The 24898-nt window shown below is 38.0% G+C and overlaps 1 long non-coding RNA gene across 1 annotated transcript in view; it reads right to left on the minus strand.

The window, feature by feature from the left end:
- The window catches only part of LOC131481557 (uncharacterized), a 39626-nt gene extending 32833 nt beyond the window's left edge, over nucleotides 1–6793 (minus strand). Inside the window, exon 1 of the long non-coding RNA XR_009246384.1 lies at nucleotides 6623–6793. This is a non-coding gene — a long non-coding RNA (uncharacterized LOC131481557). The remainder of the gene's footprint in view (nucleotides 1–6622) is intronic.
- Nucleotides 6794–24898: the final 18105 nt, after the last annotated feature.

Below are 24898 nucleotides of genomic sequence, written 5' to 3' on the forward strand. Positions count from 1 at the left end.
AAGTTTTTAGTTCCATCAGCAAACTCCATTGACTAACATCTACATTTGTAGCCACTACCTGATCTACCACATTTCCCCTCCTTCTAGATGATTCATTTTCTCTGGCATGTGTTGTTTGAAGCATTTCGTTCCCACACCAAATTTTAAGAAGAGCCAAAGTCTCAGCAGCCTTCACATACTGGTTTCCTTCCTTCCTCCCCAGGGTTAGTCTAATCACTTTACCAAATTTGCAAACAAGGCACAGTTCAGGTCTGGTTCACTTGGCTTTAACATTTTGTTTTCTACAAGGGAAAAGAATTTCAGCTAATCACAGAAAATGTCTTACTCCCTACAGAGCCACTCAGTAAGTATTCTGGACTGTCACACCTTTGTGTCTGACAAAAGCAACCAGAACAAGAGCACCACCCACCTTTCAGTCCCAGAGGATTAATGTGCCACTCCTGGCCTCTGTCCTGCCAAAAATTAAGCAGTTGCTTCCCCTGTAACTATCCTTGAGTTGCCATGTGTGCCTGACATCGGGGAAACGCTCCTGCTTCTATGCTGGGAAGAGCCAAGTCAGTTTGTTGGCAGCAATGTGTCCAGTGGGAAATGCACACAGGCTGGGAAATCCATCCCTTGTGGAGCCTACTCACACAGGTGCTTAGCAAACAACAATGGAAGTTACCTGGGACAGCATGCTCTTTACAGTTCTTGTTTCAATTAGTGGGAACCAGAACTGACTTGAATTCTGACTCATCTCTTGATGATCTTGTGACCTGAGCAGGTCACTTAATTTTTCTAATCTTCAGATTCTTTTTTCAAGTTTTTTTTCCGAGTTTTTTTTTTCAGTTCAAACATTCATTGAAGGCTTGAGTTAAATCAACAAATATTCATGAAGTAACTATTATAAGTAAAGCCTGTGTTTGCTCTTGTGAATATAGCAGTGAATAAACTGGACACTCTCCAAGTCCCAACAAAACTGCGTTCTGGAGCCAAGCATTCACACAAAGGTAGGGGAAATGTTTGAGCATAGAATTACTTTGAGAATTCAGTGAAGTAAAATAAGTAAGTCACAGACACTATACATACATTAAAGGCACTATGTCGAAATTTTAGACTGCATTTAGACTTTGGAAGTTTCAGTAAAATCCCACTCAAATGATTATCAAGGACCCTCTTACTTAAGTGAACAAGAGAACACCTATATAGAAAATATAACATTAAAAATATATTTCGGGTCTGCCATGAGCAGCCCCAGGATCAAATATTGGCATTGGTTCTAATCCCGGCAGTCCCGCTTCCCATCAAGCTCCCTGCTTGTGGCCTGGGAAAATAGTCAAGGATGGTCCAAAGCCTTGGGACCCTGTACCCATGTGGGAGACCTGGAAGAGGCTCCTGCCTTCAGATTGGCTCAGGTACAGCTGTTGTGGCTGCTTGGGGAGTGAATCAACAGACAGAAGATCTTCTCTGTCTCTCCTCCTCTATATACCTGACTTTCCAGCAAAAATAAAATAAATCTTAAAAAGAATATATATACACACATATATATATGAACTAAGCGTAGCCATGCTTAGAAATTTAAGACATCTAATACCTCCATTTCTTTCCATTTTCCATTTTTGCATATACAGAATCTTTGAAATTTGACAGGTTTAGTTGGACTTTGCAAAGGGAAGAATCTATCAAAGTTCAAAGCAATAAAATTCTGGCAGCTGAAATGTGCTGCAGTGACTCCACAATCGCATTCTTGTAATAACCCTGCAGGAGTCACTCGATAATGGCCTCATTGGGCTATACCCTCCTAGGTAACTGCCAGGCTTAGTCTAGCAAAAAGAAAGGCAAAAAGGAAATGGAGGCAATTTCCTAAGTAATTTAGCAAGAAAGCACTTTCATCTCGATTCTTCAGGTACCATAATGGGTGCCCTCCTCTGCCTGACTGAGGATACCTGGCCATTGTGGACTAAGGCTACATCTGGAGGCCATGTGGAGGAGTGCTAAGAGTGCTAAGAGGTGGCTGGGAAGGAAGCATGTTCTTGCTTTGAATGCGTTCCAATGGGCTGCTCCACCCACTGCGCTGTTTTGTTTTCTTCCAATTGAACTTGGCCCAGTCACTTGCTTTGGTTTGGCTAGTAGAACAGGATTAGTTACATTAATTCATACGGAATATTTCTGGGAGTTTTTCTCTTCATTCAAATTCAGCAGAGCAGCTATTTCCAAGCCTAGAGAGCAATGAGTACTACTGAGAGGAATGCAAAGAACTACACAGCACTCACGTAGCTGAACTGGAATATAGCACACTCCCTGGGCTGCCAACCAGATTTCTACCAAACCTTTGTAAAAGGAGGAGTGGCTTCTTTGTCACTAGCTCTCTCTCACTGTGTCTCTGGCAAGGATGTTTGCTGACTGCTTAGCTTGATTAATCATATCAATTAAAAAATAAACAACAAAATCCCCAATTGATGACTGTTTTATCATCCTGAAGCTCAGTCTTTCTGAACAAAATTGCCAAGTAATGCTTTCGTAGAAAAAGGAACTGCTGGGTATGGTATCCACATATTCTCTTTTCTGAGCTAGACACACTTGGCTACATCAGAAAAGTCACAAGGGATTGTATGTATGCCAACCCATAAATAGTAACTTGTATGGAGAAAGGCAACAAGATTGTTAAGAAATAGGCCATCACTGATTTTTTTTTTTTTTTTTTTTTTTTGGCTAAATTACCCAGTTTCTCTGGACTTGAGTTCTATTGTCTGTTTTGGTATACCAATATATACCAAAGTATTTGTCAACATAAGTAACAAACAGCTTGTGAAAAATTGCCATACCTAGTAAATGTACCTTACTTCATGTTTAGTTGATTTACCTTTCTTTCTTTCCTCTTGGATATTGAGGTTCATTACGTGGATCCAAATTACAAAGTGCTCTTTGATTTTGAGGCAAAATTTGCACAAATTTGGAACAAAATTTGGCAGCTGTAATTAAGACCTTAACCTAAATTAAGGCTATAAAGGTTGATTTCTTGTAGAAGGTGAACTCTCAAGAGAGACGCATTCAGTCACAGAACACAGAAGCTGCAGAAGTCACATTAGAGACAGTCACCCTTGCTCCTACTTACGGCCTACTCCTCTTCTCAAAGTGTTGAGTATCAAATCAAAAGACGGCATCGGCTCCTGCATCGTTAGTCTCTTAAAATGATCTTCGGAGCCCCGACAAGATCACCATTAAGCAGAAGGGTTAACTCTGCAACAAGAAACAACTTGCTTTGCTTTTTCACTTGCATGTTTATTATAAAAATTTATTCTTATGAAACATTTATACAATACCAAAAAGGGTGAGATAGAAAGCTAAAGCTTTTTCTAATATCCCAACTAACCAACAATGGATTTTTTCCTTCCCCTCTGACAGCGGATTCAGTCTCTGACCTCAAATTGGCCTGAGATTCTGACTCCCATTATGACTTCAGGCCAAGCTGGGAGGTGACACATTGAATTGCTTGAATTCGGTTCTCTTAGAAGCCAATTTCACCATTCAAAATGCTGAGGGTGGTGACACTTAATAGAAGATGGTACTAATGGAAAATAAATTCCACTTTTTATGTTGACTGTGGTTGCCTTGACGTGCTCCAACAAAACAAATGCTTGCAAATACATCCCTTGGTCCTGCTGAAGTTAAATTTGTGGGGAGAAAAATCAAAGCATTTTTTTATGACCATATGTAAGTGGACAATATGTTTCTAATTCTTAAATTTGTATAGACTTTTCGGGCCCGGCACCGTAGCCTCGTGGCTAAAGTCCTCACCTTGAATGCGCCCCGGGATCCCATATGGGCGCCGGTTCTAATCCCGGCAGCTCCACTTCCCATCCAGCTCCCTGCTTGTGGCCTGGGAAAGCAGTTGAGGACGGCCCAATGCATTGGGACACTGCACCCGCGTGGGAGACCTGGAAGAGGTTCCTGGTTCCCGGCTTCGGGCGCGCACCAGCCATTGCGGCTCACTTGGGGAGTGAATCATCGGACGGAATATCTTCCTTTCTGTCTCTCCTCCTCTCTGTATATCTGACTTTGTAATAAAATAAATAAATCTTAAAAAAATGTGTATAGACTTTTATCAAAATTTAGCAAGAAGAATACCAGTTATTATTATTTTCCACTGATTATTCTTAACTCATTGAAATAATAACTTGAAAAGCTTCCTCATCCTTTATTGTAGCTCAGGAAATAACAGGCTTTAAAAGAAACTGCTTCATACCTTTTTTTATTATATACATTTTTTCTTCTTTTTTGTTTTTTTAGTTATTTTACTTTACCTCTTTTTTATTATTATTATCATTTTATGATACAGTTCCATAGGCCCTGACATTTCCCTTACTTGCTGCCCAAGTACCCTATATTATTACTACAGTATAGTTCTTCATAAGCAGTTATATGCCCATCACTGTGGGCATGGCCAATGGCAGAGGGTCCAGCATCCTTCTGTTAAAATTTAGTAAACAGTTTCATTGGGAGTCCATATTTGGTCTAGAAGTAGAGATGCATATTGCATTGTATCCTCACATCTGGATATCAAGTTTCCATTACACAGTTACTACATATCCCCTTAAATGAAAAGTCACAAAACAAAATCAAAAACAGGAAGAAAAAGAAATTAAAAACACCATGAAGTTAAATAACATGCAACTAATGTGTCACTTAAGAAATGAAAAAGAAAATCAAGAACCATCTTGAAGAAAAGGATGCTACTGCATGATCTATGAGTCATTGAAGAATTTAATGAGAAAATGTTTTGAAAAGATGGAACTAAAAAAAATCAAAATCCATGAGATAGTTTCCGCTGATCTTTGTTGGTGAGATATGTCTCCTATAGGCTACTTATTTGCAATGTTTGATCAATGAGTTTAAGCCATTTACATTCAAGGTTAATATGAATGGGTGATAATTTGATCCTGTCATTTTAGCAACAGATTGTTCATTGATTTAGTCTTCTGTTGTTATTTTACTGGTATGATCTTCACATTTGCCTTTGGCTTTGGTGGGCGCTATTCCTCTTCTCTGTCAAAAGAACATCTTTAAGTATCATTTGGAGGGCAGGTTTGAAAGAGGCATTATCTTTTAACTTTTCTTGACTGTGGAAGAATTTTCAAAGACAAAGGAAAGCTTTGCTGGGTACGCTATTCTGGGCTGACTTTTTTTGCTTTTAGAATCTAGAATATGTAGCTCCTTTCTCTTTTTGCCTGTAGAGTTTCCTGTGAGAGATCTTCTGTGAATTTAATTGGCATTCCTTAATAAGTCAACTGATTTTTTTCATGTGCACATTTAAGGATCTTGTCCTTATGTTTGATTGAAGAGAGCTTGATTATTATGGTGAACATGATAATTCATGGTGATGTTCATGGTGAACATCACTTTTGCTCAACTCTGTTGAGAGTTCTGTGCCCCTCCCGAATGTTGTTTCCCAATTCTTTAGAATAGGAAAATTCTCTATTACTTCATTAAATGTATTTTTAAACCGAGCTTCTCTTTTTGTACTTTCTGGGACTCCCATAACTCTTATATTTGGCCTTTAGTAGTGTCTTTCAATTCTTGAATACTTTTTTTAGCTTTGCTTCCAGCTTTTTATTTGTTTCTCTCTGGTGACAGGAAATATCTGCCAATTCTGAGATTCTTTCTTCTGTTTCTTCCATTCTATTTTGGAAACTCTTTACTGTACTTTTAATTTGCTTCACTGTATTCTTCATTTCTGATATATCAGCTTTCATTTTATTCATTTCCTGTGTAACCACAATAAGTGAAATTGAATTGTAGACCTGTGGGTGACACAGGTTAGAGACCTGCCCCAAGGAAAGAATCTGATAACCAGAAGTACAATGACCAAGAGCAAAAGAAGAGACAGAGGCATGATGAATATTGCTAAAAACTCCCCTGCAAAAGAGCAAAAGCATTTGCCAATCTCAGAGTTAACTGAGGAATACATCGAGAAATGGGGGCTACAGAATTTGAAACACTTGTTATAAAGCTTCTTAACGAGAAGTATGTAATATAGGAGTTCAAGGAATTTGAGCAATATGTTCTTTCTTTTAAGATTTATTTTATTTTTATTGGAAAGTCAGATATACAGAGAGGAGGAGAGACAGTATAGAAGATCCTGTCTGCTGATTCTCTCCCCAAATAGCTACAATGGCTGAAGCTGAGTCAATCTGAACCCAGGAGCCTGGAGCCTCTTCCAGGTCTCCCACGTGTGTGCACGGTCCCAAAGCTATGGTCATCCTCAACTGCTTTCCCAGGCCACAAGCAGGGAGCTGAATGGGAAACAGGGCTGCTGGGATTAGAACCAGTGCTGATATGGGATCCTGTGCATGCGAGGAGAGGACTTTAGCTGCTACCTACCATGCTGGGCCCTATTATATACATTTAATTAATAAAAGAAAATTCCTGAGTTAGTCTCTTTTGTGTGTGTGTGTTTTTCTATGTGTGTATGGTTCATGTTCCATTTTGACTATGCTGGACATCTCCACTCTGTTCATGAAAGTTTTCCCTATAGCAATGTTGTGAAGATAAAAAAAAAAAAAAGTCTACTTAATAATCATGATCTGGTCTCCATTATTCACAAAAGAAAGCCCAAATGCTGGTCATCCAGGATTCTCCATACCTTGACCCAATACAGCTTTCCAGATGATTCTTCCACTGACACCAGCATGGCACAGTTATCACACATTGGACTGCTTCCACAGCACCTTGCAAGAATCTTTACCTCCATGTAAGGAATAAAGGACTTCTTTTATCCAATGAGGATACTGTCACGCATGTCTGTCTGAGATGCAAACAAATGTCTCTGTAAAAGAACACATAAGAAACGTCTTCTAGTGACTCCTGCAATGAACTATGTTGATAATGATGATGAAATTAGCGTTGACAACACTCGTATTCAGAGATAATTGTCCTATGACAACATTTGAGCCTGCTCAGATTAAGGAAGCACTACCACTGTGAGATTTTATGCTGCTGAACTGTGAAGTTCAACAGAAATATCCCAATGCAGATTACTCTATGATCTGTATGTACTTAACTCAGCATAGAATTCAGTTCCCAATAAGTTCTACACAGAATTATGCCACAAGGCCTTGAGTGTTTTGTGTGTTTCTGAGAGGCAGCCAGCTTATCAATAAGAGAGTTTATAGGATCATTAGCACTAGAACACAGAGTTTTACTAGCAGAAAGATCCAGTGATTGTGCATAGGTGAAGGACTTTTAACTTCAGGACTGTTTAATATTTACTCTGACATTATTTTCAATGCTGCAAAAAAAGGGGGGGTTACCTCTCCACTTTTGAGCATTTTAGTAAAAGATACTCAATTCCTCATCTTCGTGTGCCTGTGGGACTTCAGGAGACAGCAAGGAAAGGAAAGGGGGGCCAGTTAGCAGAATCTTTCATTCAAGAGAAATACAGAGAGAGGAGAAACACCTGGAGCACCACCATCCCTCTGAGCCCGTAGTGTCCCAGGGAGAACAGAGAAGCCCAGCACCCAGAGCCTGCAATAACCAATGACTGCTGTTTTCAACAAGGTATTTGCAATTGCCTTATAAGTGGTACCAAACCATGCCATGACAAACCATTCATCACCTTCAATCTTCTTTTCAAATTAGGATTTTTTCACAACTTCTAATCTCTAAATGTTTATTTTCATAGAGTTATATACATTCTGGTTGAAATATACTATGAATCAGTTAAAACATGCTACAAACCTTGCTCAAAATAAATACTCAAGTTGTTCCCAGGAGGCTTGAAAATCAAAGGTGAATTCCTTAGCTTCCCTGTGATCTTTGCAGATGAGCCTGTCCTTTTTTCTATGTGTTTCCTAGTTTCTTCTGGATAATTCCAATTGTATATGAAACATGAACCTTTGGAGAGACAGGTTTGGATTTAAATTGGGGGTCTCACTTAGGAAAATTTCCTCATCCTAGCTGCTAAGTCTCACTTTACTTGCAACATGGAACCAATTACAGGTTACTGTGACGATTCGGCTGTACAATGTGTGGAAAACATCTGCTGTTGTGTCTACATTTCCATTTCTATCATGGTTTTATGTACTACCACACGCTGAACCACTGTCCTATACCCTGAAGAATGCCGAAGGTTAAACTACTCATGTGGTAGACTAAGATGAAATTCCTGGCTGCTGGCTTTGGCCCAGCTCAGCCCTGGGAGTTACAGCTCTGTGGGGAATGAAAGAGTGGATAGAGGATCTTTCCCTCTCACTCTTTCTGACTCTTATTCTCTCCCCTCCTACCTCTACTCACTTCCTCTCCACTACTCTGCTTTTCACAAGAAATAAAGTAATCTTATTTTTAAAAAGGCTAACATGCTTTGCTCAGATGATTTCAACACTCATTTAATTTATACAGGAGTTATTTTCAGGAGTCCTTTAGAAAGTTCATAAAAAATGGGAATCACGAAAAATACTCATGGACTTCAAGCTATTTTTGCATGGAACTTAATTTATATTTTTCTTTCATTATCCAAAAATATATTCATGCATTATTATGACCTCATGCCCTCTGTCCCAGCCAAGAATATGCTATGCAGATGAATGTGTAAATGACTCTTTAACCAATTATATTAATCTGTCATTTTAACTAATATCAGGTCTAAAAGTGCTTGAATATTGCACAAAATATCATGTTTGGTGCTACCTTACTTTCTTGTATAGCTCTATCCCTCACGCCTTCTAGTTGCCCTGTGTTTCCTAGCTCCCACCCCTAGCAGGTATCTGTTCAGAACACAAATTAATGTAATTCTCAAAACACACTTCATTTTCCTCATCTTCCATATTCTGCAAAGTCTTCAATTTTATTTTCCTTTGAGTTTTTATTTACTTAATAACTTGGAATTGAGCCTGGTGCAATGGCTCAATGGCTAAATCCTTGCCTTGCATGCACTGGGGTCTCATACGGGTGCCAATTTGTGTCCCATATGCTTCACTTTCCACCCAGCACCTTGCTTTTGGCATGGGAAAGCAATGGAGGATGACTTAAAGTCTTGGGACCCTGCACCCCATGGGAGACTCAGAAGAAGCTCCTGGCTTCAGATATGCTCAGCTCCGACCACTTGGGGAATGAATTAGTGGATGAAGATCTTCCTCTCTGTCTCTCCTATAAACCTGCAAATCTTTTTGTAAATCTGTCTTTCCAATAAAAATGAATAAATCTTTAAAAAATAAAAAGAACATTTGCTTGGAGTATGGTTTGAGCATGCTAAGTCTTCTGACTAAATCTCTTCTACCAGAATGTCCCCAAGCAGCAAACAATCCAGATAGTAGATTTTCATTTGTTATCTTTTCTGTAAAGCAATAAAAATGTTGCTAGCTTTTGCAATTTTATAAACAAGATTTTAAAAATATATATATGATCATGATTCTTTACAGATTAGATAGCTGGTGAGCACCGTGATGCAATGCTAGATTAATCCTGACATGGGGGAAATCATACAGCTAAAGTAAGCTGCAGACCTATTGTAAAGAAAGACAGAAAAATCAGGACACATAACACTTGTCAAATCAAAGGTCTCAGAAATTTGAAATGCCCTCTGTCTGATTCTGTCGAGAGACTTATTTTGATACAAGCACCAAAAGTATAAAAATCCCCGTCAAATATGATGTTGAAGCTTGTAAAAGTGTTTGTGCTTGACCTGAGCCGGTCAGTGGAGCATGGCACTGCAAATGGACAACAGCAACTGTTTACCCAACACCTGCAGCAGAGGCTGTGTTTGAAGAATACAGCATGAAAAAGATATATCACCATGGCAACAAATTACTTTTATAGTCACATAAAGCAAAAAATAGATCTCTTTCTCTCTTCCTCTCTGAGAAGCACATCTTTTAAAGTGCAAGGAAGATTAAAGGTGATATGCAGAAACAGCCTCATGAATATATTTTCATTTTTCTCCCTTTAGTTTACACTAATGTCAGTATAAATCTGAAAGGCAGAAATAATGTTGAACTGGAAGTATCTTAGTTCCAGAGAGCAAGAGCAGCTCGGAAGAGAAATGCATAAATCAGTCAAAAGCTCTATTTTCATTCTAATATAGTGACAGCAGAATTGAACTTTTCAAAACACAATGTTCTTGGCATCAGTCACTAAGGAAATTATCACTTCTTGTATTTTTTTTTCTTTTCCGTCCCAAATGCTTTACTCCTCCTTTTATCTAACAAAAAAGGATCCTTCCATTCAAATTATATGAAAGAGGGGCAAACATTTTGGGCAGAGGTTAAGACTGCACTCAGAACACCTGCTTTGTACATCTGAGTCCTGGCTCTATTCTTGAGTTCAACTTGCCATTACTACACACCCTAGGAGGTAGCAGGTGATGGATGGCTCAAGTGCTGGGGACTCTGGCACCAAGAAGAGATTCAGAAAATCCTGCTTTTGGTCTGGACCAAGCCCTGACATTTGAGAAGCGAACCAATAGATGGAAGACCTCTCTCTTGCGCATGGGCACACACACACACTTTTTGCCTTTTAAATAAAATTAAATTACATTAAATGGAACAAGTACCCAGTATGGCTGCCACTGTCCTCGAAGCTCAGAGTTGTCCCTTGTCCTGCCGAGGCATCACTGCTGGACCCAACAGAGGGGGTGGTGAGACCTGACCAGTAACTCAAGCTATGTAGGTATTTTTGTTTGCTAAATTTAGTCACATCAGATTTCTCCCTTTTGCACATTTAGTTATCGTTACATCTTTGTGAAATCCAAATGTGATCCCTTACACAAATTTTCCCAAAGCTAGCAAACTACTTGATTAATCCTATGAAAATATTCCTCTTTTTTCCCTGAAAAACAAAAAATGACAAAAGCTTAGACTGGATTGAGGGAAAAGGAAGTTAAGCAAATCTAGGTTTATTCAAGAAATGTGCACTCCGGTGGCCAGGAGCAGGTACATACACACATACTTGGTGCTGTGCTAACCATTTTAAGTGGGGAGATATGGAGGGCTCATTCACAAAATTGGAATTCTCATCACAGCTTTTCTTTTCATCATTTTCATGTTTGTTGAAGAAGTGAATATGTCAAATAAACAAATATTTATGTATTCCAAAATACTTAATCACTTGGCAATAAGGAATTAATATGTTTATAGGTCCTAACTGGACTCAAAAATATGGCTTATTTCACTTTTTAGTTTCCAGAGATGACAGTTCCTATGATTTAATATTTTACACGTGGAAAGCCTATATCTCAAACATTGGTTTTTTGTTTAGTTTTCTTACTTTTAACTGCAAGCAAGAACCCCTTTAGGTCACATACAACTAAACTGTCTCAGAAGATTTCCTGTATCTATACATAGTCTTACATACTACCACAGCATGACTAATTCACTCTATTTCAGGGTGGTATAGAAGATGCTACGGATTGGATGTGCCACTCTCTACTCCACTTTTGGTTTCCTGCCTGGTTGGACAGTAGCTAACATCCTGACAGTCACCTAGTTCTACTACAAACATTCTGCTCCTTTTCTGTTGGTGGCCTTTCCAGTTCCATGGAGGCTGCTCAGCCCAAGACAAATACAGTCGCTGACACTGTACATTTAATTCTCCCAGAAGCACTGCAGAATGACAGAGAGGAGAAGGTGAACAAACACTCCCTCCGATCTGTTCCACAGTAGATAAGTGTGAGGATTTTTCTCTTCAAGTCTTGTGATTTACCAGTAGGATTGAGCCTCAGTTGACCAAAGCAATAACTCACTAATCAACAGCTTTTAGTATTTTCTCTCTCATTTCATTTTTTTTCCCCTGTATTCATTTGACAACTTTTTAATTGTGACCTACACTCAGGCCCTTGTTTTAAATTGTTTCTGATGTTTAAATGACCTGAAATAGCAATAAAAACAGGAAACTCAATAATAAAATCACAAAATTTTTGGAACAAATGGGTTCATAAAAATCATGTAGTCTCACACTTTCTCTTTTCCTTCTGATTCTCTGGCTAGCCTGCTTTGTGTCAGAAAAATTCCTTGCAACCTAGTCATTCTATCTATCTACACAAATCAAACCATATCAATTTATAAATGCCTTTAATTGTTTCTGCTATTTGATAGGACAAATCATTACTACTTGTCTCTGAAAGTATATTAATGATGTTTATGGAAACTGAATGTTATGAAAAATCTATACATGGATTCCAAAATTCTTTTGCAACAAACTACACTTACCATTTAATTCAATTTTCCAGCAAATTTTGAAATCCTCTCATATGGGAATGACTTTTCTTGGTTATTTTGCTGCTCTAGTCTTCTGGATAAACTGGAGGACTAATTTATCCAATCCCATTTGTGTCTGGACTAGCATTTTTTACTAAGTGTAGATTAAGTTGCTAAAAGATAATCCCTTCACTGTTGCGTTTTCATCTCAAAAATCAATTGCTTGCATGTGTCAATCTGTTTCTGCAGGCTGTAGTCATACTGTCAGGATAACAGCCGCCTAACAGTAAGTCTTTAAATCTGACAGCACTAACACATCCAATTTTATGACTTTTTCAAGAATGCTTTGACTTTTTAGATAACTTGCAGTTCTGTGTAAATTTTAGTTCCAGAGTTTCAATTATTTCAAAATGGCTGCATAAATATTGGAGCCAGAGTTCTAATAACTTCAAAAACACTGTTAATGTTTTGATTAGGATAACAAATTAATCAATAGACAAATTTGAAGACCAATATGTTAACAAAATTGAGTCCTCCAAACCACAAGTGTGTTTATGCATTTTAGAGTTCTTCTAATTCTCTGAATAATATTTTGCAGTTGGGGGGAAGAAATCATGTAGTTGCTATGTATATTGGCATTTTCCCACATGGTTTTAATTTTTTTAATTAATTTATTTTTTATTGGAAAAACAGATTCACAGGGAGAAGAAGAAACAGAAAGATTCCCCATATACAGGTTCACTCCCCAAATGACTGCAACAGCCAGAGCTTAGCCTATCTGAAGCCAGGTGCCAGGAGTCTCTTCCAGATCTCCCATGGGGTTGCAGGGTCCCAAGGCTTTGAGCCATCCTCCACACTTTCTCAAGCCACAAGTAGGGAACAGGATGAGGCAGTAGAGCAGCCAGGACACAAATTGGCAGCTGTACAGGATCCCAGAGCTTGTAAGGTAAGGATTTAACCATTGTACCATCGTGCTGAGTCCAGTCTTAATATTACTTATGCATGATGATTTTAAATTTCCTTTCTCACTTTTTTTATAACAGCTTTTTAAAAACTATTATTGCAAAGTCAGATATATAGAGAGTGGAAGAGACACAGAGGAAGATCTTTCATCTGATGGTCCATTCCCCAAGTGACCACAATGGCCAGAGTTGCGCTGATCTGAAGCCAGGAGCCAGTAGATCTTCCAGGTCTCCCACACAGTTGCAGGATTCCAAGCCTTTGGGCCATCCTCAACTGCTTTCTCAAACTACAAGCAGGGAGCTGGATGGGAAGCAGGACTGCCAAGATTAGAACAGGTGCCCATAAGAAATCTCAGCCCGTTCAAAGCGAGGACTTTAGCTGCTACACTACCATGCCAGGTCCCCTTTCTTACTTTTTACGTGAAGAATTCATGAAAATCCAGTTTAGGTGCCAGTACTATACCAGTTCCCTGCTAATGTACATCGAAAAGCAGCCAAGGAAGGCCCAAGTGCTTGGGCACCTGAACCAACAGGGAGACCCAGATGTCGCTTCTAGCTCCTGGTCCAGTGATGGCTGTTGCAACCATCTGAGGCATGAATGAGCAAATGAAATGCTCTCCCCCTCTTTCTCTCTCTCTCTCTCTTTAACTTTGCCTTTCAAATAAGTGAGTACATTTTTTAAAATTTAAAAGCTCAACTGATATCTGCACATGGTGACATTTTCATCTTGTGGATTCAATCTTTCTGGACTCAACTGTTAACCTTCAAATTGTTCTTCAAGATCTTTCAGTGCTTTTTAGCAATAGTCACATTAACTCTGAGTGTCAAATTTTATGATCTATAAAGTCATATAATCTGAGTTTTACAATAGCACATATATAATATGCAGCATTATACTATTATTTATGACAAATATCATAAAATAGTATGTATTTATTTCAATACTTCCTATACCTGCCCCCTCATATCTTCTTACATAATCCTCAATTGGTACATTGTAAGAGAATGGGATATTCAGTATTTCGGGATGGCAGATCAGATGGTTTAAATGTAGAAAGGAGTTCTAAGGAAGCACAAGCCCAGCAGGATACCTGATGGATACATGAGAAGGAGAAGAAGGTAAGCGGTAGACCAAGTGGGGGAGTGCATAAAAAGGGAATGCCACGAGGAACTGACCATTAAATACAAAGAGATTAAATTTAGTCAAGGATGCGGGGGATTTCTCTAAAGAAAGTTAAAAAACTTGAATGAAAGAAGGAAATAAAAGAAGATGTAGAAATGGAAGAATTTTCCATGTTATTGGATTGGAAGACTTAATATATTCAAAATATCCATGCTTCCCAAAACAATTCACAGACTCAATGCAATCTTCACCAAAAAATGCCAATGTCATGCTTACCAGACGACACATAAGAGGACTTAAATTTCTAAAGAAACAAAAAACAAAAACAAACCCAAAGAATGACAATAATCAGATATCAATAGCTAATGGAAGGCATTTATCATCCATAAATTCTGGGTCTGGCACAAATTTGGAGATTCAGACCAATATAACAGAACAGTAGCCCAGAAATCAATCCACAGCCAGCTAATCCTTGACGAACAAGTTAAGATTAACCCTGAAGAAAAGATAATCTCTTCAATGAATGGTGCTGGAAAAACTACATCTCCACAGGCAGAAGTTTGAAATAAGATATTTACTCTACACCTTACATAAACATCAACTCAAATTGGATCAAGTACCAAAATTTTGAACTGATACCATCAAATTACTGGAGGAAAACCACAGGGAACCTCTTTAAGGCACTGGCAGAGGCAAAGACAGCTTGGAAAAGACCACAGAAGCACAGGCAATGAAGACAAAAATAGACAAATGAAATTACATCAAGCTATTTCTGCACTGCGAAATATTCTCCAAAGAAATGAGGCCTATATATCTGCAAATATATGAATGTATATGTATATATGTATCTGTATATATGTATATACTCCTATTCAATTTCCAGACTTAAAAAAGAAATTGCACAAGTGTAGGACTAGAGGCAAATAAATATTGATAAGGAGGTAGTTTTAAGTAGGAATTGAGGCCTCCAGCTCATCCCTCCAGCCCCACCTGTGCTGAAGCCCTGCCTAAACTCCCACCTTCCCATCCTCCATCCCCACTCCCATCCCTACTGCTTCCATAAAAGTCTGCTGAGATCTGGTGTTGGTAAAAATGAGCAGCATGGCAACCATTTGCATCCCTGAATCACAAGCTTTACTTCATTGTAGTGTCCTTACGGTAAAATTAGCAGGGCTGACACTGGTACTGCCATCAGGCATGGAACATGGAAATGAGTGGTACTTAAACCCCAACCAAAACTCTGCCCCTGGGGCTGGCATTGTGATATAGCAGGTCAAGCCACTGCCTGCCTCACTGGTCTCTCAGATCTGAGTGCTGTTTCAGTTCCGATACTTCACTTCTGACCCAGCTTCCCACTAGTACACCAGGGAAAAAGGATATGGCCCAAGCACTAACCGGATCTCTCCCATCCGTGTGAAAGACCAACATGGAGCTCCTGGCTCCCAGCTTCAACCTGGCCCAACAGTGGCTGTTTGGGCCATTTTGGGGGTGGACCATAAAATGGAAGATCTCTCTCTCTCTCTGTGACTCTGTCAAATATATAACTACATCTTTTAAAAGACATCTGCCTCTTAGGAACTGAATTAACCCTTGGCAGAGACAGCATCCTATTTACCTCTTTGCCTCTACGTCACATAAGAGAATGGACTTGAACCTTGTTGAGTACAGCCCTCTACTGAGTATGCCTGCAATCTTTTTGACAATGTCCTTTCACTTTACATGTAACTAAATCTCTTCCCCACTGACCTATACCTGGGTCTCATCTTCAATTCAGGGACACGAACTTGGATTCAGACATTTTATAATGGAATAAGGTCAATCTTCCCCTGTACATGAAAGCTATACTAACATAAAAAGCCCAGGCTCAGAGGCTGTCAATAAGCAGGAGCTATCTAGGAATAACAGAAGATGGGAAAAGGTCTACGTGACTGTTTAAAAGAGAATCAGAAGCCCTTAATTTTAATGGTCCTTATTTGTTGAAAAGGACACCTGTGGTCATTCTACCACAATATGTGCCGCTTATGATTGAGAAGCAGCGACCTCCTCGTGGATAAAGAGAGCTTCACAGGTTCATGGTGCCAGAAAAGTAAAAGAAAAGTAAGGAACATATAACACCAGGTGAACTCCAGGGAGTGTATTGTTGGAGGACCAGCCAGAGAAAAGAGAGCCTCAGCTGAGATTGAAAGTGGGACATAACAAATACAGAGAAATCTAGAAGTGGCTATGTCACAGAGCGAGGAAGAAGAGTTCTTATCAGAGCTTACAAAAGAATAGAGAAGGAAATGTAAAGACTGGTTATCTAGCAAGGCATCTGCCATGTATAGATGTTGGACTTCCAGAACATTTTTCTTCATTGCATTTTGTTACTCAGGTGTTTCTGCAAACAGGGCATTCAGCACTGTGATCAGTCAGTGAGTTCTGAGAATGAGAGTGTAACCAGTAATGAAAACTCTGTTTATAAAACTAGTGAAGAGAGGGGAGGAAGGCAGGGGCATTGTAGAGAACAAGACAAGGAGAGGCATGGCTTGACTCTGTGGAGCTGTTCCAGTGGGATGCATAAAATCCATTCACTTTACCTTAATAAAATGTATTTAAAAATTGGGCTGCAATGCTGGCTCAATTTGCTAATCCTCTACCTGCAAGCACAAGCATCCCACTTGGGCACCAGTTCATGTGACGGATACCATCCAGTTCCTTACTTACAGTCTAGGACAGCAGTACAGGATGATCCAAAGTCTTGTGATTCTGCACTTGTGTGGGAGACCAGAAAGAAACTCCTGCCTCCTTTGCTTTGGGTGTACTCTGGGCAATGTGGTCATCTGAGAAGTGAAGCAGCAGATTTCCATCTTTCTTTCCTTTGCTCTATAAATCTGCCCTTTAAATAAAATAAATAGCTTTTTAAAAATACATTAAAATATGAAATAATAGGTCCATCATAATGGCATACTGGCTAAATCCTTGCTTCGCATAGTTTATGTCCCAGCTGCTCCACTTCCTTGCAGCTCCCTGCTTGTGTCCTGGGAAAGCAGCAGAGGTTGGCCCAAAGTCTTGGGATCCTGCACGCACATGGGAGATCCGGAGGAGGCTCCTGGATCCTAGTTCCTGGCTCCTAGCTTCAGATCAGCTCAGCTCTGGCCACTGCAACCACCTGAGGAGTGAATCAGTGATGGAAGATCTTTCTGTCCCTCCTTCTCTCTGTAAATCTGATCTTCCACTAAAAATAAATAAGGAAATAAATCTTTAAAAATAAAAAAATAAAAGGTTTTTCGCTTATAATGTTTAAAGAGAGCCCATATTCATACATGGTAAGTAGTCATAATTGGTAATTCACTTTTTGAAACAACTTGCATTATCACCACACCCACTAGCTGTTAAATAAAAATGAATGAGGAAGGCCTATGTCAAATGAATTATGTGAATTTTTATGCACCATAAAAATTTGAGTGATTCAAATAGTGAAATGTTATCACCCTAAGTTTTAAGATGCATACTGGGTTCATTTTTTATTTAAAAGACTTAAAATATATTTAAAATAATATTTTGTAGTAAATTTCTGTCACATCATTGAAGTATATAATAGTATGCTTAAAATAATTTGATACTACCAGGTCTAATAAACTTCAAGTAGAGTATACATTTTCAAAGCAGAAATACTCTTAACACCTTGTGATTTTATGTAAAGTTTCTCTATTTGGGTAATTGTTGGATTATGTAAATGTTTTCTATTTGGGTAAGTGTTAGATTTACATTCAAATTGAAATCATAATACAAAGTTCCCATATACTTCACATTCTATTTTCTCTGCTGTTTATATCTTAAATTGGTTTGGTATCCTTACCCACAATTAATGAACCACAAGTGATGCTTATTTGTACTAAAAATCATAAAACACCAAGGAATATTGGGGAATGATGATGACTAAACAGGTTTGACAATAAATGGAGTCTATAAGATGAAAAGAAATGCAAATAAGCAATATTCTGGTTCAAAATTTTTCCATATTTCATTTTCCAATCTGCAATTATTAGATCTATTTAAAATGTCAATTTTATAAAGTTCTATTGGTTTTAAAAATATACTGCATCAATAACCTGCCAGGACAAGGTGACATAAAATAGTTCCACCCCCACCACCCAAAAATTCTCTGTGTTTTACATATTATGCACTCGTGCCTTCCTCTTATGAAATTCTGGCCAGCATGGATCTGTTTACCATCTCTATAATGTAAACTCTTCTACATGGTCATAGGATTAGAATCATGCAGCAGGTAGTCTCTCCAGCGTGCTTTTTTGCCGAGCAATACTCACTGAAGGTTGTCCTGCCTTTGCATGGATTGGTAGCTGAATCTTGGTATTGTTGAATAGTTTCATGGTATGACATAGTAGTTTATTTGTACACTTTTGAAGAACATTTTGGATCCTTCTAATTTGTATGATCATGAACAAATTTTCTATAAACACTTATATATAATATTTCAAACCACCTGAGTAAATACTTAGAAGATTAATTGTTTGGTTATACAGTAAGATTATATTTAGCTTTGTAAGAAGTGAACAGATTATTTGAAAATGGCTATACCATTTTGCATCCACATCATTGCTGGCAATTATTGTCCAAGTTTCTCCTTTTGTACTTTTTATTGTTACTATCATTTTCCATGATACGGTTTTGTAGGTTTTGGGATTCCTCACCACCACCACCCCTTCATCCCTCCTAATAACACACACACACACACACACACACACACACACACACATTTCCCCATATTATTCTAATAGTCAGATAAAGTCACAACTCCAACATTCTGTCCTTTAAGTGTATCGTAGCTTTGTAGGTATGAATAACAGCAGAAAGTCCAGCATCCTATTGACAAGATATATTTACAATTTCATTGGTATCTTCCTTTTATTTGGAAGTACACATTCATACTGCAATGTATCTTCATGGTATACTAGCCTCCATTATACAGCTCCTCTGGATAAATATATGTCTACACATACATTGATCTTACATTTTGCATAAGGGTTTCCTTATATCAGACAGAACATATGATATTTGTCTTTTTAGGATTGGCTTAGTTCACTAAATAGTCACTAAATAGTCACTTAGTGTATATATATATATATAGTCACTGCGTGTATGTATATATATATATACATACACACAGAATTGCTGAGTCATATTGTAGATCAATTTTCAGTTATCTGAGCATTCTTCATACTGACTTCCATAGGAGCTACACTAACCTATACTCTCATCAGCAGTGGAGTAGGGAACCTTTCCCCCCACATCCATGCCAGCAGGTGTTTTCAGTGCATTTCTGAATGTAAGCAATTCTCAGTGGAGTTAGGTGGAACTTCAATGTGGCTTTTATTTACATTTCCCTAATAACTAGGGAGCCTGAAATTTTTTTCATTTGTATATTAGCCATTTGAAATTGTTCTTTTGAAAAATGCCTTCTCATTTCTTTCACTCATACTTTCACAGGGTTGGTTGTTTAGCTGTTATTGAGTTTCTGAAGCTCATTGTAAATCCCTTTACAGGTTTCTTTTAAAGCTGTTCTAACAGATGTGTGATGATATCTCATTGTAATATCCTAATTGAAAATGAAATCAAATGTTTTTCCTGTTTATTGGCATCTGTGTATCTTCTATGGTGCAGTATCCAGATCTCTGACCATTTTTTTCACTGTTCTCTGTTCTTTGATTTTTAAAATCATTCCTCATAATTAAAGTGTTTTAATTAATTTTCCACTAATGACACTAAGTATTTGTTTTTTTCTTAAAACTTAGAGAACTGTTCTCAGGTCTAATCATGGTAGTCATTCTTTTTTTTTATTATTTTACAAAATTAGCTAGTGAAGTTATACACGCTTTATTCCTGACAAATTATTAGTTCAGGTCCATCAATTCATGTTAGAAAGTCAAGATCACAAAAGAGAAGTGAGTTGCTCAGCAGTGGGAGTACAACAGCCTTGGTACCAAATACACAAACATGACTACACACAAGGAGTGAGCTACCAGTTAGTGCTGGGCACAGTGTCCAGACAGCACCAAATTCGGGGTGGAGAATGAGCAGGGAACAGACTCTTTCTAAGCTAGAGTGTCTTACATTATGTAAAGAAAGTAAAGGAAGATGGCCTATCCTGTGCTCATTCATTTCTAGGCATTTACATTTTGGTGTCTCCTAAATAGAGTTTGAAGCTGGCTTTCCTACCAGGATGATTTCTGCAATCAAAAAATACAAAGTTATTAGACCTTGACTGCAGCTGGGTTTCTTGCTTGGAGAGAGCTCTGAAGTGTTTTTTAGCACTCTGTCCTCAGAGTTTCCAGTTGTAACAGATCAGTTACACACTGAGAACATTTACTTATCATGTGCATTACTCCTTTCTCTTCCCTCTACTGCTGTTTCCTGGAACTTGCTTCTAAAAATCTATCCAAATAAAACGATCACATTCAAAGTCTTGTCTAGGAATCTTATAGGAGAATTCAAACTAAAACAGCCATTTATATTTTACAGTGTATTCTCACGTGTATTTGCTATGATTGTTGTGTCTTTGTGAAATAAGTCATATCACTTTCTATCTCACAGAGGAGAAAACTGAAAAGAAATTAATTCCTTCTTCTACCACTAGCAAAAGCCCTTTAATTAGTAATAAATACACAATACACGCTTAAGATATATATCTTAAGTGTAATTTAAGATAGTCAAGTGGAATTTTTCCATTGTACTGAACTAAACTAAGAAAGTTTTCCATTGGCTTCCATTTCTACTGCACAATGGAAATTCTGTTAAGGTAACTTGATTCTGCACCAACCAGTACTACTTTGATTTTATTGTAACTACTTGGAAAGAGTCACTCATCCATCCTAAGAGTAGTTTTGTTTTGTTTTGTTTTTCCCCAAGACTCCAAAGGAGGATCTGGGGATTTCCTGAGTGTCAATTGCTAAAGGTGCTTATCTGCACTATCCTTTGGGGGATATTAACAAGGCATCACCCTGTTTCTGTGGGTAAACAGTAGTTCAGCCCATCTTTCTTAGAATAAACTGTCTCTCAGTTTTCCAGGTTTACCTTCAGAAAGTTACTATGTCAAAGCTTCCTGATGTAATCGCATTAGCTTAGAGGTGCTGCAGTTTGTTAAAAAAAAAATCTCAGTCTTTATTGATTCTCCGTGGCATTTCAAAAAAAGGACAATTTTAATCCATCGCATGAAGAACTTTTGATACAATGTCTTCAGGAGTTGAAGGCAATCAAAGTCCAAATTTCAAAACCCATTACTGTACAATGTTTACTTGTCAGATCTCATTTGTTGACAGTGTTCAAGTGTGTGTAATTTCTTGCAAGGTAGATGTTTAGGATGTGAGAGCATGGCAGTAATGAACAAAATGTGAACAGTAGGGAATGGTGAGCCTGGGTGATAGAGCTTGACTTGGTCAAGTCAACAGAATACTGACATTAGTATTCGCAGAAGACTTCAGGGCCTCCATTCTGCCATTTCATCAATGTGTCAAGATAAAACTTCAGAGTCCTGTTCTATGTCACCTCACTAATAACCAGAACTTCCAAGACAATGAAAGAGGCAATTTCAAGGATGCTAAAGACAATCGCCTTGCTGAAGTGATTGTCCTGAATATAGCAGTAACATGCTTAGTCAAGCACATTATGGTTTACAAAGTGCCCTCTTAATTTTACTGGTTTCAAAATTATTACCGTTTTCATAACAATTGCATCGATTTGAATTTCATTAGACATTACTATTTCTACTAGTTATTAAGTATCTTATCAGTGGAAAGCACTTGGGAAAACTTTTTATTATGGTTAAAAACAAAATAAATAGATTTTTGGGAAATTTATGGTTGACTTTCATTCTGTGAATTTACTCTGTGGTTATTTACCTAAATTACCATTTAGTTCCCATAACCCTGAACATATTTGAAAATTAAATGCTTCAGACATTCAGGCTGGCTCTACAGAAGTAAAGGATTGATCCCACACCATGGTTAAAAGGCATGATCAAAATAGGATTACACTTAAAAGGTAGTTACAGTTTTATACATTTGACCTTGTACAATGTCAATGTTTTATGTCAGTTATCATTACCCTAGTAAAGAATTTCTCAGTGATCAAATAGTTTTATATTCACAGGATGTCCCTAGATGTGAGTTATTTTTTTAAATTGTTTTACTTTGTTTTTGTTAGGTTGGTTGTTTTAAAAGAATAACGATCAAACAACCTTGAAAACTGCTTTTACAAATAATATGAGGAATCACTAGGTTAAACCAAGTTGAAACTCTCTTACCAATAGGATACTGCCATGTATTTAACATACTAATACATATTATACTCTACAAAGGAGATTATAGATAACAGTGTTTCTTAGACAAAATTTTCTCATGAAGTTCCTTTTCATGGCTTGTCTCCCGGGACTGAGACTCAGCAGAGTAAATGTTGGAAATACTATCAGTGGGCTTGATGGGAATTAAATGTAATCTGCTTTTCCTAATAGGGCTTCATTGTCATGCCAATACAATTGATAACTTTAGTTCTTTACTAATGTCTTCTTTGTTCACTACAAAATGTTCCTGGAAAATAATTATTTACTTGTGCATTGGTTTGTTAAGGAAACAGAAGGTTTGTGGTCTTGCTACTACAAGTGAACTCTTCAGAGTGACAATTATTGAAAAAGATTACCACTGAAAGAAGCATTTTTCATTGATTCTTTAAGTCTAAATCATTTTGTCTTTCATAAAAGTATGATAAATTCATCCACATCAGCTAGTTTACTCCCTGTCAGAAAATCATGTACTTCGAAGAAAAAAAAAAGTGAGAAAATAGAAGACCAAAGCTAATCAAGAGAAAGTGATACTGCAAACAGGCTTCACAAGAGGGACTCCATGTTGAGCTGGGCTCCATTGCAGGTGAGGTAGCACCATCACCCATGAGACTACAACCTGGCCAAGAAAACCACATCCCACTTGGCAAGAATGCTCAAATCCCTGGCCAGGATGTTCAACTTGACTAGGAGAAAAATGAGTTTCACCTGAGACAGCAACAAAGGCTTCAAACTTAGTCATTGTTCCATGCCTAAGGTAGTTCTGCATTAGCTCATTTGCCTGGATTTCCCTCAGGTCCTCCCTGTTTGCGGCTTTTGCCTTTATAAGCCCTGCTCTTCTATCCTTCAGCATCAAGAGGTCTTTAGGGCATGAGTCACCTCTTACTACTAGCAATAAAGGATTTCCAAATCTTAATCAGTGTGTGGTACTCCTCTGTATTGATGAGCTTAGGTGCAGCATTATTTTTATTATATGGCGACATAGGCAATTGCAAGTATTTGCTAGACATAACAAGTGTGAAAAGATAAGCTGGATGGGGAGATGGAGGTGAATATTTGTGAACTCGCAGCTCTTCATGAATTTCATTCTTTTAAGAGAAAGCTGGGACACAAATTGATCATTACAGATGATTCAGGTAAGCCTCTTTTGTTGGCCTCTTGGTTATGTGGATGCAATAACAATGATGTGGGAACTCCTTAGACTCCATGACAGCTCTATGAGCAATGTGCTACCATGATCATTCCCATTTTAAAGATGAGAAGTGGAAAGAGGGTTCTCTTACCTGCATTCATATCAGATCTAGGATTAGATCCACCATTTGTTGATTGGAGAATCTGACTTGCTGATACTGCTGAGACAAATCCCTACAAACAGAAAGCAACAGAAATCCACTCTCACAATTTTAGCAGCAAAAAATCAAAGTGTCAGCAAGGCCTTCTCCCTAAAAAGGTCTGTTGAAGGGGAGATTGCTCCTTCATATCTGGTGGCATGGCTTGCCTTGTGGTTACAGCACTGTAATCTCTGATTCCAAATTTTCACTGTGCTATCCTCTCTGTGGATCTGTCCTCTGTGTATCTCCTACAAGGACACTTGCCACTGGACACAGAGACCATCTATGTGATCTAGGGTATCTCAAAAATCTTTAACTGAATTACATTTGTAATTGCCTTTTTGCCAAATAATAAAACTTAAGTTTCTGAAGTATACAACATAATAGATATGTCTTTTGGAGTGGTCAACATTCAAGTTACTATAACATTGTTAGTCAAAATATGATGCCATTGCTATGGTGATAAAGTTGAGACAGCTCAAAGAGCTAGGAGGTGAAAATGAATAAGACTGTTCCTCTTAGAGGCAAACAACATTGTAGTATGTTGAGGAAATCTGATTTGTCTCAGGAAGAGATGAGGATGACATAAAAGATACTATGGTGAAAACTCCTAACAATTACTGTTGCCAGAAGCTGATGGGAAACTTTTAAAAGTCACTCAAATTATTCTTTTGACAAAAAGAAAACTAAAGAGCCTGGAGTTCACAATGAGGTACAGGTGTGGAGAATCTAAAACTTCACCTCCGAACCCAGGCCCATCTGTTTCTGAGAAGAATCACAGCTGCTCATCATGTACTCTCATTGCAACTTACGATTATAATCAGTGCTTTGAAAAGTCTAGCTTCAGAATGCTTATTTTACAAATTCTCAATTTCTTATAACAGGCACACATCTCCTCTGAAACAATGATGATATTGCCTCCTTCCTACATACATATCCCACTGGTTAGTACTTTCTCGTTTATCACATTATCTAAATTGTAA

The sequence above is a fragment of the Ochotona princeps genome, chromosome 12 (assembly GCF_030435755.1).
Source record: "Ochotona princeps isolate mOchPri1 chromosome 12, mOchPri1.hap1, whole genome shotgun sequence".
Classification (NCBI taxonomy): Eukaryota; Metazoa; Chordata; class Mammalia; order Lagomorpha; family Ochotonidae; genus Ochotona; species Ochotona princeps.